We start from the raw sequence: 13939 nt of genomic DNA, 5'->3' as shown, positions 1-13939 counted from the left end.
CGTCCCCGAAGACGGATCTAACAGGCCTCGATGCAATGCTGTGTGCAGCCCTTCCCCTGACCTGGTCCCAGCCATAGCCTCCACGCAGCCCCAGTCCCAGACCCGCAGCCCGCGTGGAGCCCGCGGCTCCGTCCTCTGCCCCGCGTAAGGCTCAGGGCCGGCGCCCAGGCAGACAGGCCGCCTCTACCTGAGAAGATGGAACCACAGCTTTTCCTTTTCAAACTTCAGGGATTTTTTTTCCCCACTTTAAAGGTCAAGAAACATTTGCCTTTAAAATATGTTTGTTTATAGCCACGTCTCCTTTAGATTCCCTGCCTTGGAATTCCTTGAGGTTTGAGTATCAACTAAGAGAAAGCTAAAATGCCGAACTGGATAGGAAAAGCTGTAGTTTCACGGCGTGACCAGGGCTCTCCAGCCTCTCCTTCACCAGGAAGCTTGCTTCCTCCAGGCGTGGCCCCGCCGGCGTGACAGGAGGCCCTGTGTACCTCGGAGGAGCCAAGTGTGAGGAACTGCAGCAAACAGACAGACAGAGTCACAACCACACAGAGCAGCAGAGAGAGCTCAGCAGACCGGCCAGGCGGGGGGGGGGGGGGGGGGAGTTCAGCCCAGGAGGCGTCATGAGAACACATGCGTGTAACCCTCACATGGAGCTCATCGGCTCCAGCACGGCTCCGCGGTGCGGCTTCCCCGTGCATTCCCCATGGCTGCTGTGGCTCCAGCACTCACAGTCATCTCCGCACTTCCCTCTGCTCCGTCACTCGGCTCCGCCCTGAGCCTCCTGCCCCATCCCTGGGACAGCTAGAGATCCTTAGGAATTCAAAGCAAAGTGTGTCCGCATCACGCCGCTAACTCCCCAAAGGTGTCTGGCATTATTTAGGTAATAAAATGACTTAGGAAATGGCAGTGGATGGCCCGCCCTCACCCAGGGCCTGGCCGCTGGCCCTTGCTCTGCAGACAGCCTGGCCAGCGTTCACCGGCCGCCAGCGGCCCCCACCGAGCTTCCCGGCCTCGTCTGCCGGGTCTGCCTGCATCTCCGGCCCCTTCCCACGGTTCACACCGCTGGCTGACCCCCTCCAGAACCCGGTGTGGCCGGACACAGGGCGCGTGCCGCGTCCACCGCGCCACCCTCACCCGCACGACAGAGCGAGCCAGCTACTCACGGGGTGCCGTGGACAGGCCTTCCTCGCCGGTGCTCTGGCCTGCCGGCCCGGTGCGGGCGGCGTCGGCCTCCCGAGGCCCGGTCGTGCCCAGCGTTCTTGGTCTGCTCACGCCCCAAGCCCAGCCTCCGTGCTGGGGCCGGGGGATGCTCCAGCGCTGACAGCGAGCCTCGCGGAGCCTTCCAGAACGGACCAGTCCTCTGTGCCGGGCCTTGTCAAAATCACAGGGCTGGGGACAAAATGGACAGTGACGAGGGGCAGAGCCGTGAGATGGCGCGGCCACGCGGTCCAGCGCGGCGTGCGGGCCGCGCCCTCCCTCCTGCCCTCCGGGCGTCTGTCGCCATGGCAGCCGCGTCTCCACGGCTCCGTGCATCCGTGCATCGGTGCATCCGTGCATCGCGCGAGGCGGTGCCGTGGCTGTGCACGTACAAAGCCTCCCTGTGGCATTTGATCTGCAGCTTTAATCAGCGCACAGATTGCCCGTGTCGTCCTGGTCACCTCTCACTCTCTGGACTGACTCTCGGCCACTCATCTGACCACTGAGGAGCCTGCGGTCATTTTGTACATTGGTACACGGGTGAATCTGGATGAGCCTCTCACAATGTCCCAGTGCTGGCGAGAATTCATGTGTCACTGACCCGGCCACTCTGACAGCTGGCACAGAGTCACTCCGAATGAAATCAACCATCCGATTCAAGGCTTGCAGAGGTTTTCTACAACTAGATCCTGGTCAGGACTGAGGCCTTGCAGTACCGCGGAAGCCTGCCGTGACACAACCGAAGATTAGGAGCTGGCCATCTCCCAGTCCAACCTTAGTTCCAGCGCAGAGTGGTGATTGGCTGGGGCCCGGTGCCCCAAATACTTCAGTGAGTATTTAAGTACAAATAAGAAAAGTGGCTGATAGAGCTACCTTTCTTATTAGATAATTTTCTTTGGAAAAATAGGATTGTTTTATATATATTCTATATATGCATATGATTGTTAATTCTGCTTATCAAAGAAAATGTTCAAGGGAACCTTTTCACATATCTTCATTTTATAATAAATGGAAAGTTTCATTTTTTTGTTCCTGTTGGCTTCCAAACTCCTTTCACCTTTTCACCATTTACGAATGTTTGTGAATACCATGCACCTTCCCACCCTGCGGGGAGGAGGGGGAGGAGGAGGAGGAGGAGGGTGGGGAGGGGGGGAGAGGAGGAGGAGGGAGAGGAGGGGGTGGAGGGGGGAGGGGGAGGCCCCCAGACAGAAGCCCTCAGACAGGGTGCCCACACCGCCCACCGGCTGCTGCTTCCAGTCCCTAGGACTGTAAGAAACAGACCCGGCTGCTTTCCCATCTGGGTGATTTGCTATACAGCCAGCTGGGTTTACCTGCGGGCGCTTTGCTGCAGGTAATCTTGCTAGAGAACGTGGGCTCAGAAAATGAGTACAGGGTATGGTAGGCTCTTGGAATTGGGGACAGTGCTGTCTTAAGGCGAGATTAGAAACGCCACCGCAGGCGGTGAGGGAACAAACCCTCTAAAACAGAGGCACCAAAGGCGCCAAGCCAAACATGGTTGAAGCAGGAAGCAAAAACAGCCGAAAGGGTCTGGAGACAGGCAATCTGTTCTTCAGAACACGGGTGGTCTGGCTAAGAAAAAATGACAAGCGCAAGACCATTAACTGCATGTGAGAGGGACCTTTGACCTGTGACCATCGCGGGCTTCTGTGAAGCTGAGATCATTCCCTTCCGGGCCTCACGACGCACAGGCTCTGGGTAATAAGACAAGCGCAACTCCGTACGGTTCTGAAGAAAAGTAAGGAGGTCCTATGACCTAAGGACTCAGAATCTGAACCCCAACTTTCCAAACTCAGCCGCCCATGGAACAGCCCTCCCCTCTGCTGGGGGAGGAGACACCTCTCTCCTGACCCCATAGCCTTAGTCCTAAAGTTCGCGGAGATGAGTCCTCCTGGACAGAACTCGCAGAGACTCCGGGACAAGTCAGCGTGGGAGCGTGCTCTGCGGGACTGAGAGCACTGAGAAGCTCGCCTTGTACGGAGTCCAAGCGCAGACCTGCTCCCAAACGCAGACAGGAAGAATGGCGCTGAGCTCCACGCCGCGGGGCCGACCGTCCCCTCCAAGTCAGAGGCTGAAATCTGTCCGCCAAGCGCAGGCTGCTCGGACCGGGATGACTCCCACCCTGGCTCTCCAGCTACGGTGCTATGGGGGAAACGGCCGTGAACGGAGGCCGTGGTGGAGAGGACGGGTCCACGCACGGCCCCCCACCAGCCTGGCCAGGCCCAGCCACTCCGCCGCAGACCCGCCCCTGCCACGGCGGAGGCCAGGCCACGTGGGCAAGGGGTGGGGGCGGCAGGGCCTCGAGTCCCTCGTGGTGTCTGGGGCCGACTCCTGGGGTGACGGCCCTGCGGGCGGTGCCTTGAGACGGTCGGGGCACTGAGGGTCAGACCTGCGTAGGGAAGCCGAGCACACAGCCCGCGCCCACCCCCACCGCGGGCACAGCGCGCTCCTCCCGGCTTACATAATGCCACCAAGACTCCAAAAGTACCTTTGATGTCTGAGTATATAAATGCACCTGTCTAACTAGCTCCCTGGGGGCCTCTTCCTAAGGCCCCGAGGGAGCCATCAGCCTGACCCTGCCCACAGAGCCTGGAACGGCTTCTATTTCATCTCTGGAAGAGCAACACACTGGAAGAGGAGGGGGAAATGCGGGCACAATCATTAAACAAACTGTTAATACATGATCTCAAAGTAGGCAGACTCAATAGCTCAAAATGGTCTCTCAAGTACTATCTAGTCACACACCTGGCAAAAGAAGAATGACCTCAATCAAATACGTTTGAGAGATTTTTTTTAAAAAATCAATACTCTGTTTCGATGAGTCTCCAAAGGATCAAGGTTCAGGACCAAAGTTTTTAGAAAAGGTCATGACCCTTCTTAGTTCTCAATTCAGCAAATACTGGAATGACAATCATTCTCTTCAAGATTTGTCTAAGCTCCGTTCCAACACGCAGAGGACTTGAGACGGGCAGACCGAGAAGAGAGAGAAAGGAAGGAAAGAAGGGAGGGAGGGAGGAAGGAGGGAGGAGGGAGGGACAGAAAAGAGCCAGAGCCTGCCTATCAAACTACAAGGCCCTGAACTCAAACTTAATCCTCCTGCCAGTAAGAAAAAGATTCATAGAGGGGACTCTGTGCATCACACATGTGCGTGCGTGTTTCTGCACATGTAATTGACAGGCACTGTCATGATCCTGGCACACAGGTGCACCGACACTCTAATTCCTCGAGGAATCCATGAATTTCCCAGGGCACAGCATGCACTTCTCCTCTCATTCATTACAGAGCTTTCTGCAGAGAAATAGCACGCAACTCCATGGAGATGGCGGGACACAGACCTCGAGTGGAGCTCTCCGACCAAGTGCTGACAAAGGAGAAACACGCCCACACTTCAGAGTGCTCAGTTACCTAAGCGGCCTTGGCCTCTGGCGTATCGAGACGCAAGTTGGGAAGGGCCGGCTCTCTCCTCTGTCTTCACTGCTCCTCCTCATAATCACTTGTGTGGCTGCACATACAGCTGTGTCAGCAATTTCCCTCACGCTGCCTGTTTGCAAATGCTCATAAAACTACTTTTTCTGTGGGGGGAAAAGTGCGTTTTAAGCTGAAACTCAGCAAGTAAAGATCCCACCACTTGAGAGCAATTTCTTTTATCTACCTTGCAAAAATGGGGATGTGAATATATAAAAAGATACTGGCTAATTTAAGGTATGTGACAAAGTAGGAAATAAGAACAGAGGGATGTGTGAACAGGAGTGGACTCCAGAGTAAAGTTTCTTGAGCTGAGTGTGTGTGTGTGCGTGACTGAATGTAGTAGACGATGCAAACACAAAGGATAAACTATGGACTAAGACGAGGAAGTCCATAGCATGATTCCTTTCAGTCGGGTCCAGGCATCCGAGGCCAGTGCCAGGACGTCACCGGCTGGCTTCACCCCCTCTGCCCCATCCCACTGTCAGCAGCAGCAAAGAGAAGACCCTCACAGAAGACCCTCTATGAACACCTCTCACCGCTCCACATAGCTGTTCAGAAAGACAGGCAATTGTGCATGCCCAATCAGTTTCAAAGCAATCTGAGCTTCAAACTACGAGGAATAATTCAGGGATATGACAGGAAGAGAATGATATTAAGAATGCTAAAATGTGTGGAGCAATGAGAACTAGGAGAGAAACATGGGCCCCTCTAATGGCTTGGGACTCCGAGATCAGGCATGAACTCGTATTCATGCGTAGAAGGCAATCTGTGGCACAAATCAGACACTCAATTCTTAGTTATCAAAATGTCCACTTTGTATTTCACTCCTGATTTCTCTAGCAGATAGAACAGTCTCCGGATGAAAATCTTTTCCCAAAAGCACCTCCAAAAGGGCTCTGAGCTGCTGACCCAAATGCGGCTGCAGCTTCTGGCCTGGCTCATTTCCTGATATTCAGGTGTTATTCACATGAAACCTTTAGAACGAAGAGTTAGAGAATGACAGAGGAGTTAGGTACCACAGCTGGATTCAAAATTGGTCTGGAATTTTAACAAGGAAGGCAATACATTGTCACATTGTCAACTTCTGAGGTTAAGGATAAACTTTAATTCTTGAGATCTAACAAATTTAACATTTAATTATAAAAAGTTGGCTTAGGTTCAATAAGAGAATTATTCATTTTGTTTATTTTGTCAAGGCTTCTATTCTGGAAGCCCAGAGAAATTTTAGAGCACAGTGCACCCAATTTTCAATAACATTTTACAAAATGTCTCTCTGGGTGCCACGGAGAATGGAACTACCAAGGCCAGCAGTTAAAGGTTGTCACTAGAGAATTCTCATTGACCAGATCTAACTAGTTCAATATTCCAATCACACGGTGATCAAACCTAAGGCTGGGAGAGAGAAGAGACAGTAACCCAAGTTCAGGTCTGATCTGTGGATCATAATCCCTTCACAGGAAGAAACTGCGTTGTAGGATAAATTACTATAAATTACTCATCGCAGACCTGTCTCACACAGTGGCTATACCACCTGTAACACTGCTTCTTCTGTGCAGTAGAAACATGGTGATCTCCACACCAGAAGTTTGTTTTTATATTTTAAGAAGATGGTCTCTGTGGACTGAAAAAAACCCACAAAATTCTGAACACTAAAAGACCATAATTCTCTAAGATACGTCGCAAGTGCATTGTCTATCTCCTGTCACAACCATTCACATTTCTATGGTTGACCCAGTGGTGGTACGTAGGTATGGTGTGAAATATGGAGTTGTGATTCATGTATATATTGTGCTATGTCCAAATAATGGAAATAGCATATCCAAGCATATCCAACTTTGTTCACTTATGGACATTGCGTCCAGAACTTTTCCAGTCATTTTTGCATTGTGAGATGCGTGATTACTAAGTATATACGGCCATCTGTGCAATGGGTTATCAGCACCTGTTCCTCGTGCCTCACGGCACCATTGTTCCCCGGGACCAGACCGCCCAGGCCCCCACTTCCCATGTCCACTCTGCTGACTGATTTCCGGCCTCTACATTAATTGTGAATCCTGGTTGTGATGAACAGTGCTATAATAAACATAGGGTAATGATTTCTGACATATTGGTTTTATTTCTACCAGATACATGCTCAGGATTGAGATTGATGGTGCGACAGTTCTGTTTTTAATGTTTTTGGTGAGCCTCCATACTGTTTTCCAAAATGGCTCTGATCATTCGCATTCTCACCAGCAATGCCTGAGACCATGCTCCTCTGTTCTGTTGGTCAGCTTTGTATTTTTAGTGATACTGACCTTTCCTAACAGGGTAAGGTGAAATCTCACTGTGGTTTTGATTCATATTTTTCATGGTTAGTGAATTTTCTTCCAATAGCTGTAGAAAAGTTTCATAACTGCATCCTGATTAAAATTAAAATTACAGTGACTTAGTAGAGAACATGCATAGCTCCAAAGCTTTACATGGAAAATTCAAGGATTGAGCCATGCATATTGGTACCTACCTGTAATCCCAGCATTTAGAGGCTGAGTCAAGAGAGTTCAAAGCTCAAGGCCAGCCTGAGCTATATAGCAAGACACTATCTCAAAATGAGAGGTGGGGGAGAGGAGAGGAGGGGAGAAGAGATGAGGGGAGGGGGGAAGAAAGGGAGGGAGGGAAGGAAGGAAGGAAGGAAGCGAGGGAGGGAGGGAGGGTGATCAAAGACTTAGGTGATCAAAGTAATTAAAAGAAAGGAAAAGAAACTAATAAATCATGAGAAGTACTGAACAATTCAGATATTCAACTTACAAGGGGAAATACATGGCCAGCTTCTCAGACTTGGATGTGTGTGCCACAAAAGACATTTGTTTGGGAGACTCCAGAAATAGAATGAGTCCCGCTCAATGCAGTCACGATGTCTTGACACTAACGGTGGCAGCAGATGCGGATGGACTGTCTCCTGTGTCCTCTTGACTCAGCCTCTAAATGCTGGGATTACAGGTAGGTACCGAGATGCCTGGCTCAATCCTTGAATTTTCCATGTAAAGCTTTGGGCTATGCATACCCTCTTCTAAGCCACTGTAATTTTAATTTTAATCAGGATACAGTTACGAAACTGTTCTACAACTACTGGAAGAAAACTCGCTAACCATGGAAAATATGAGCAATATATACTACCCGTAGTATATAATGGCATTTAGTCTTTGCAGTGATTCTGTAAGAAGACACTAATAACTTGTCCAGTTTAGCGTTGATGGGCCTGAGGATGGAGCAGCTACAGGGGTAACAGACATCTTGACCACTGTCAGAGAGGGAGGGCCGTCCTCAGGACAGATGCCCACGAGTCTGGCTCCATGGCCAGAGACCCAACCGTTTGTGGCACTGCGTTCTCTGGGGTGATCAGGGTGATCTAGAGGTAGGAACGAAGCTGTTCCTAAGAGCACAGATCTAGAGCGACGGAATCCCCTCTCGTGCAGGCCAGTGAACAGAACGGGGACTTTCCATGGGAATCTGGGAGAAGCAGGGTGGGTGTGGGCCGTGTTCCTGTCTCCCGGGAGGCCGTGGGGGACTCAGACCCGGGAAATTCACGGCCTGTGATCGTGGCCACGCTGGTGTGACGGCACGCGTGGACAGTACTCCACTAGCTGGAAGGCCGACATCCCTCAGAAAAGACATCCAGCCCACAGTGGGGCGGGACCAGGGCCCTCGGCCAGGCCCCTCGGCCTCACCTCCTCCCGGGCCGCTGGGCACCACGGCCTCCACTCGACCCCAGCTTGGCTGGTTGTAAAGATGGCGTCCCATGGCATCCCATCCATCCTTCATCAACCGTCTTTCCACAACAAAGATTAGCTTTATTCATCTTTTTACAAGTGGACTAAATCCATTCTACCCTGAAATCCCAACACGATCGTAAAATGTATTTATCTTGATGCACCTTGCTATTTCATCACTTTACAAATTATTTCATTTATCACTGGCCAGTCACCGAGCTCGAAGCAAGATTAAATAACGAGAAAACCGAACAATGAGAGAATCCCCTAAAAGGTCATTAGCAGCAGGGTAGGTCATTAGGTCACAGGTCACAGATCATCGTAGGTCAAAGGATTCCATTTCCGTCCTGTGTGGACAGAGCACTGATGGGTGACTCCTGAAAGAAGATGGAGGAGGTGTGGGCCATCTCCTTGGACTGCATGCAGCTTTGCTGCACACAGAGGACAACACAGAAATGCTTTCTACTCAGACTGGCAGAGAAGAAAATGCGGCGGCTGAGTGGACCAGTCGCAGGGCCCTGGGCCGGGGTGGCGGTGACAGAGCCCAGGCCTCGCTGAGATCACACCGGGCGCATGCTCTCACGCCAGGGTGGGTGAGGACATGAAATGAAGGGGCCATGTTGCCCACAGTCGTTGAATGGGAAGGACTTCCCCATGTAACATTTCACCCTGTCTTATGAGCAGAGCAACGTGAATCTACCTTTCGAGACCTCGTCCCTCTGAAGCAGGGGGACGCGGCAGTCCAGCGTGGGGGAAGGGACAGCGAAAAGCCTTGAAGTGGACGGATTATTATAATTCACAAATCTAGACATAGAAGTGCCTTCTTGTCACTGTGGAACACAAAAAGATGTCCATCTTCAAAAACACAAACTAAGCTGTAGAGAGGATCGATCAAAGGCAGCCGTGGGTGGCAGCTGAGCGCTGGGCTGGCTCAGGTCGGGTTCAGGAGATGCTCCTGTGGTGTGGCCGCTGCAGGGGTCGCTGGACGCACCAGGACTTTCAGCTTAGCATCCGTCCAAACAGAAACCGCCTTTAGTTAAAGTGTTCATAATCTCATTTCCGTGTTCCCTTATTCTTACTTCTTTCCTAATATATGAGCCGAAAATGTGACAAGTAAAAAGGGTGTGTGGGTCTCAGCTGGTAAAATCGGCCTCAGAGCTGGCCATGAGCGGCCTGAGATGCGGGTCTGGGCGCAGGACGGCTCTCTGTCTGCTCAAGGCTGTGGGGCTCAGGTGTGTTTGTGTTTGTCGCCTCATCCCCTGGCCTGAGTGTCATCTTCGCTTTCTGCTCTCCTAATGACCTCGGGGAAGTGCCATGATTTCTTTCCCCGCTTTCAGAGTTGGAATTATATTGGAAATCCAACTCAAAGAACCAAGGCAGAATACATCAGCAGCCAAAATCCAATGTGGAATTCCTCAGTATGAAGAGAAGGAGGGAGGCAGACCGTAATTATGCATTCATTGCCCACAACTGCCACAGTAAACCCCACAAAATGGGCTCAAGACAGGGGACACTCACACCCTCATGCTTTGGGGAACTAGAACCCCAAAATGGAGCTTGGGCAGGGTCAGTTCACTCCTGGAGGCTCTGAGCAGAAACACATTCTGTGACCCCATCCTGGCTCTGGGGCTGCCCACCAACCGCAACACTCTTCATCTTAGAAAGGAGCCCGCCATATTGAATTTAGGACTCACCCTAAACCCAGTGTGACCACACTCTGATTAGAACGACAGGACCCTAGTGCTAAGTTAGGTTACCATCACAGCCCCAGCCACGTTAATTAGCACCGTCCCTGCCAACATTATTCAACCCTGTAGGGCTAGGCCCATAACTAGTGGAAGGGCACCGACCCTCTACTTGAATCAAATTTCAAGGAACGCCAAGAAAACATTTGATCATTGACGAGGAACAAGAGTGAACTATTTGAAAGTGAAGTTAAATATTGATACAGTAAGCAATAATAAGTGGACATTCTTCTTTAAGTATTTTATGGGAACTCTTGAAATGAATCCAAGTCAAAATCTGGAGTTATTATTTTTCTCTTTTGCTTTCTTCTTTTGACTTTGAGGGGTTTTGACAGATTTCGTTGAAGATGTACTTTGGTTACAATCTCATTTCAGGTCTTAACGTGGATAGACCACCTAGTGCACCCCTCAGGTTGAGAGTAACCCTTGTCCAGGACTGGTAGAAATCGAGTTCAAAGTTCAAGGTGCGTAGGGTCCCAGCACCCAGCAGTTCTCTATGTTTCTGTAGTCAGAACATTGTTTTCTCCCCAACCAGCTTCCCTGTCCACATGGACTTTCACCTGTGGGCGCCTTCTCTATGTTTGACTCTCCACACCCAGATACCGGGCTGTGGCGAGCTGTGAATTGCATGACCGGCCTGGCACACGTGAACGGTACTGAGCAGGAGCTGAGCTCACCGCCGGGGGCCACGCCACCCGCACCGCTATGAATCGAGGCCAGTGGGTTGTAAATTTGGCAAATCTGGTTCCAAAAATGTACCAGTGGTTTGCACATTCAGTATTCCTACCAAATGATGTGTCAATGACAGGTCCTTATTTCATTTTTTTCCTTTCAGCAAGTGTAAAATTGAAAAACAAAACCAGGACTCGCTCTCCCCCCCCCTCTTCCTCTTCTCCCTTTCTCTCCCTCTCCCCTCTTTCCCTTTCTCTCTCTCTCCCTTCCCCCCTCTCCCTCCCTCTCCCTCTCCCTTTCTCTCTCTCTCTCCCTCCCTCCCTCTCTCCCTCCTGTGAAGCGTAAACGTGTTTGTTTGGCTCCTGTGCTCAGTGCTCAGGCAGGGGTGCTGGCGGTCTGTAGGAATGATTCATTACGGTCCCCAGAGACACCTGTGGCATCTAACACTCCTTAGTGCTGTTCCGTCTGGTTTCTGCTAAATTCTACTTCAGAATTGTCCCCTGCCTGGACGCATTGAGGGTGCCAGGCTTTTCATTTACAAAACCCTTGGTGATCACCCTGTGAAGCTGCTGGCGGGTGAGGGAGCTAGAAGGGGCATTTGCCGCTTTCTGATTTCGGAAGGCAGCTCTTCGGTCAGGATCACCTGCGTGGCGGGTGTGTGTCCCTAGCAGCTCTGACCACACCCTCTCCGTAGCTGCTGGGGCTGAAGTCCCACCCGGAGGGGGGCTCCCCTTCCTCCAGGAGAGCTCCGCCCACGAGGGAGAGGCACCATGCCCTGCCTTCTACAGCGCCACCCGGCCGCCCGGCCTGCCCAGTGTGTTCAGAGATGAATTAATTTACTTCAGAATTAACACTCCCAAACATTTAGTAAAACTGCATTGTAAGAGCAAATGCTTGTCTTTTGTGTTTTGCTACTGATATTAGTAACTCAAAATGTCTGCACACAGCACGATCCCAATGCGGACAGGCCAGTAACGCAGCACAGGGAAACGTGTTATGGGCACGGCCTAAGTGTGTGGTAATGTGAAATTTCCACCTCGCTCCTCTCAGGTAAGAGGGCAAAAGTGCAAAGGTTGGTTTGGGGATGTGGCTGGAGGTGCAAAGTTTCTGCCCGTGTCAGGCCCTGGGTTCAGGCCCCATACTGCAACAGGAAGGAACATTATTCTAGTTAAAACTCTATGCTCATTATGCTGAACCTTGAGTGATCTCTGGAGATATAAATACAATGTTTCCCTCCCTCACAAGAGATGGTGAAGGCAGGGTGTAGACATTTTATAAGGTTGTGATCTCTGTTTTCACTTACACACAAGGAAACATGACAAATAATTAATATTTTTTAATGCTGAGTATCCAAAACTAAAATCACCTTAATCAAGACTTGGGTTCATGATACCTTTCTCTTTTCTCTGGAGGATTGTTGTTGCTGTGGAGTCTGAGCCTCTAGTTAGAAGCGTCATCTCAGGAAACCACAATTTCAGCTATTTCTGGTCAAGCAAGGTTATGGGCTATAGGAAATGATACTAAATCCTTCAAGCAGGGTGAAAACCTTTGGGGGCAAGCACAGAATATGCTGCAGGTAGGGAACATGGTGAAAGACCTTGTTAAAAGCAAGTTCACAACAGATGCTGGAGAGGATATGGCCAAAAGAGAATGCTATTTCACTGTTGATGGAAATGTAAACTTGTTCAACTAGTCTGGAAAGCAGTGTGGAGGTTCCTCAAAAGACACACACAGACCTTCCCTGTGACCCAGCAATCCCACTCCTGGGCATTTACCCAACAGAACACAAACCAGTATACAGTGAAGACATCAGCACAGCCGTGTTCACCGCAGCACTATTCAGCATAGTCACGATATGGAATCAGCCCAGAGGCCCCTCAATGGACACATGGATCAAGAAAATGTGGTATGTAGACATCGATATAGATATGTCTACTTACACATACAAGAAAATGTCGTATGTAGACATCGATATAGATATGTCTACATACACATACAAGAAAATGTGGTATGTAGACATCGATATAGGTATGTCTACATACACATACACACAATGAAATTTTACTCTTCCATGGTGGTAGAGGCTGGGAGTGTTGGAGGGGCGGCACCATCAAGAGGCATTGTATTCATGATCTGCTTTGTTAAATAGCAACTCCTATGCACAAGGACTTAAAGGTAATAAAAGAATAAAACAAACAAAGCAAGTTCCCACGCACATGATAGCGGGAAGGGAAAGCTGAGAGGAAACCCACAAGAACACACAGGAAAGGCACAGACGATCACACGCAGGAGGAGACGCACAACACGGCGTGAGCACAGACGCACAGGGCCTGACACACGGCGCAGGCCGAGGCCTTCACCAGGCCCGCGTCAGGACGCAGCACAGGGTGTGGGATTTCCACTGTGACTGGGGAGGCATTCGGCCTCACACGGTGCCACTCCTGACCTGGAGCCACTCCACTGTCCCTGGGGACATCGCAGCCCAACAGGACCCTCCCCTGCACTCCTGCTGACCACCGAGTGTGGTGTGCACCACGGGGCCTGCCCCACGGATGTGCAGATGTGCGGCTCACGCAGGAAAGCGGTCCTCCCCCTGGACCTGGGTTCGGATTCCACAGAGAACGCGAATGCTGGCCCCGAGGTGAGGAAGAAAGCAAGCCGACGCATCATGTTTTTAAAACACTGTCAAAATTATACAAATAAGGCCTCGGGACGCGGAAGCTTTGTTTGCATTTTTAATTTTGTTTTGTTTTGTTTCCTCTATTTGATGAAACTTCACGTCTCAATTTAGTTCAGCGGCTAAATACAGATCTGCAAGTCTGGTTAGATTTAGTGCCAGTCACTTCTCTGGCAGAGTTGAGACAGAATTTCTCTTTTACAATAAGAAGCTCTGCGAAGTCAGTTACTGTAAAAAGTTACGCTTCACACTCCCAATACTCCCGTCAGGGGAAGGGTTATCCTTCGAGGCCAGGCTCAACGAGTCTTACCACTGCAGTCTGAATATCGGAAAGTTTTCCTAACCCGTCTTTTAGTTTTAAACAACGATGGCAGCTGTCAAGTAATCCTTTGTCACTTGAATTTCCAAGTTTTGTG

This window comes from Dipodomys merriami, unplaced genomic scaffold (assembly GCF_024711535.1).
Source record: "Dipodomys merriami isolate MVZ:Mamm:240054 unplaced genomic scaffold, mDipMer1.0.p SCAF_15, whole genome shotgun sequence".
NCBI lineage: Eukaryota > Metazoa > Chordata > Mammalia > Rodentia > Heteromyidae > Dipodomys > Dipodomys merriami.
Note: the sequence above shows the minus strand (reverse complement) of the source record.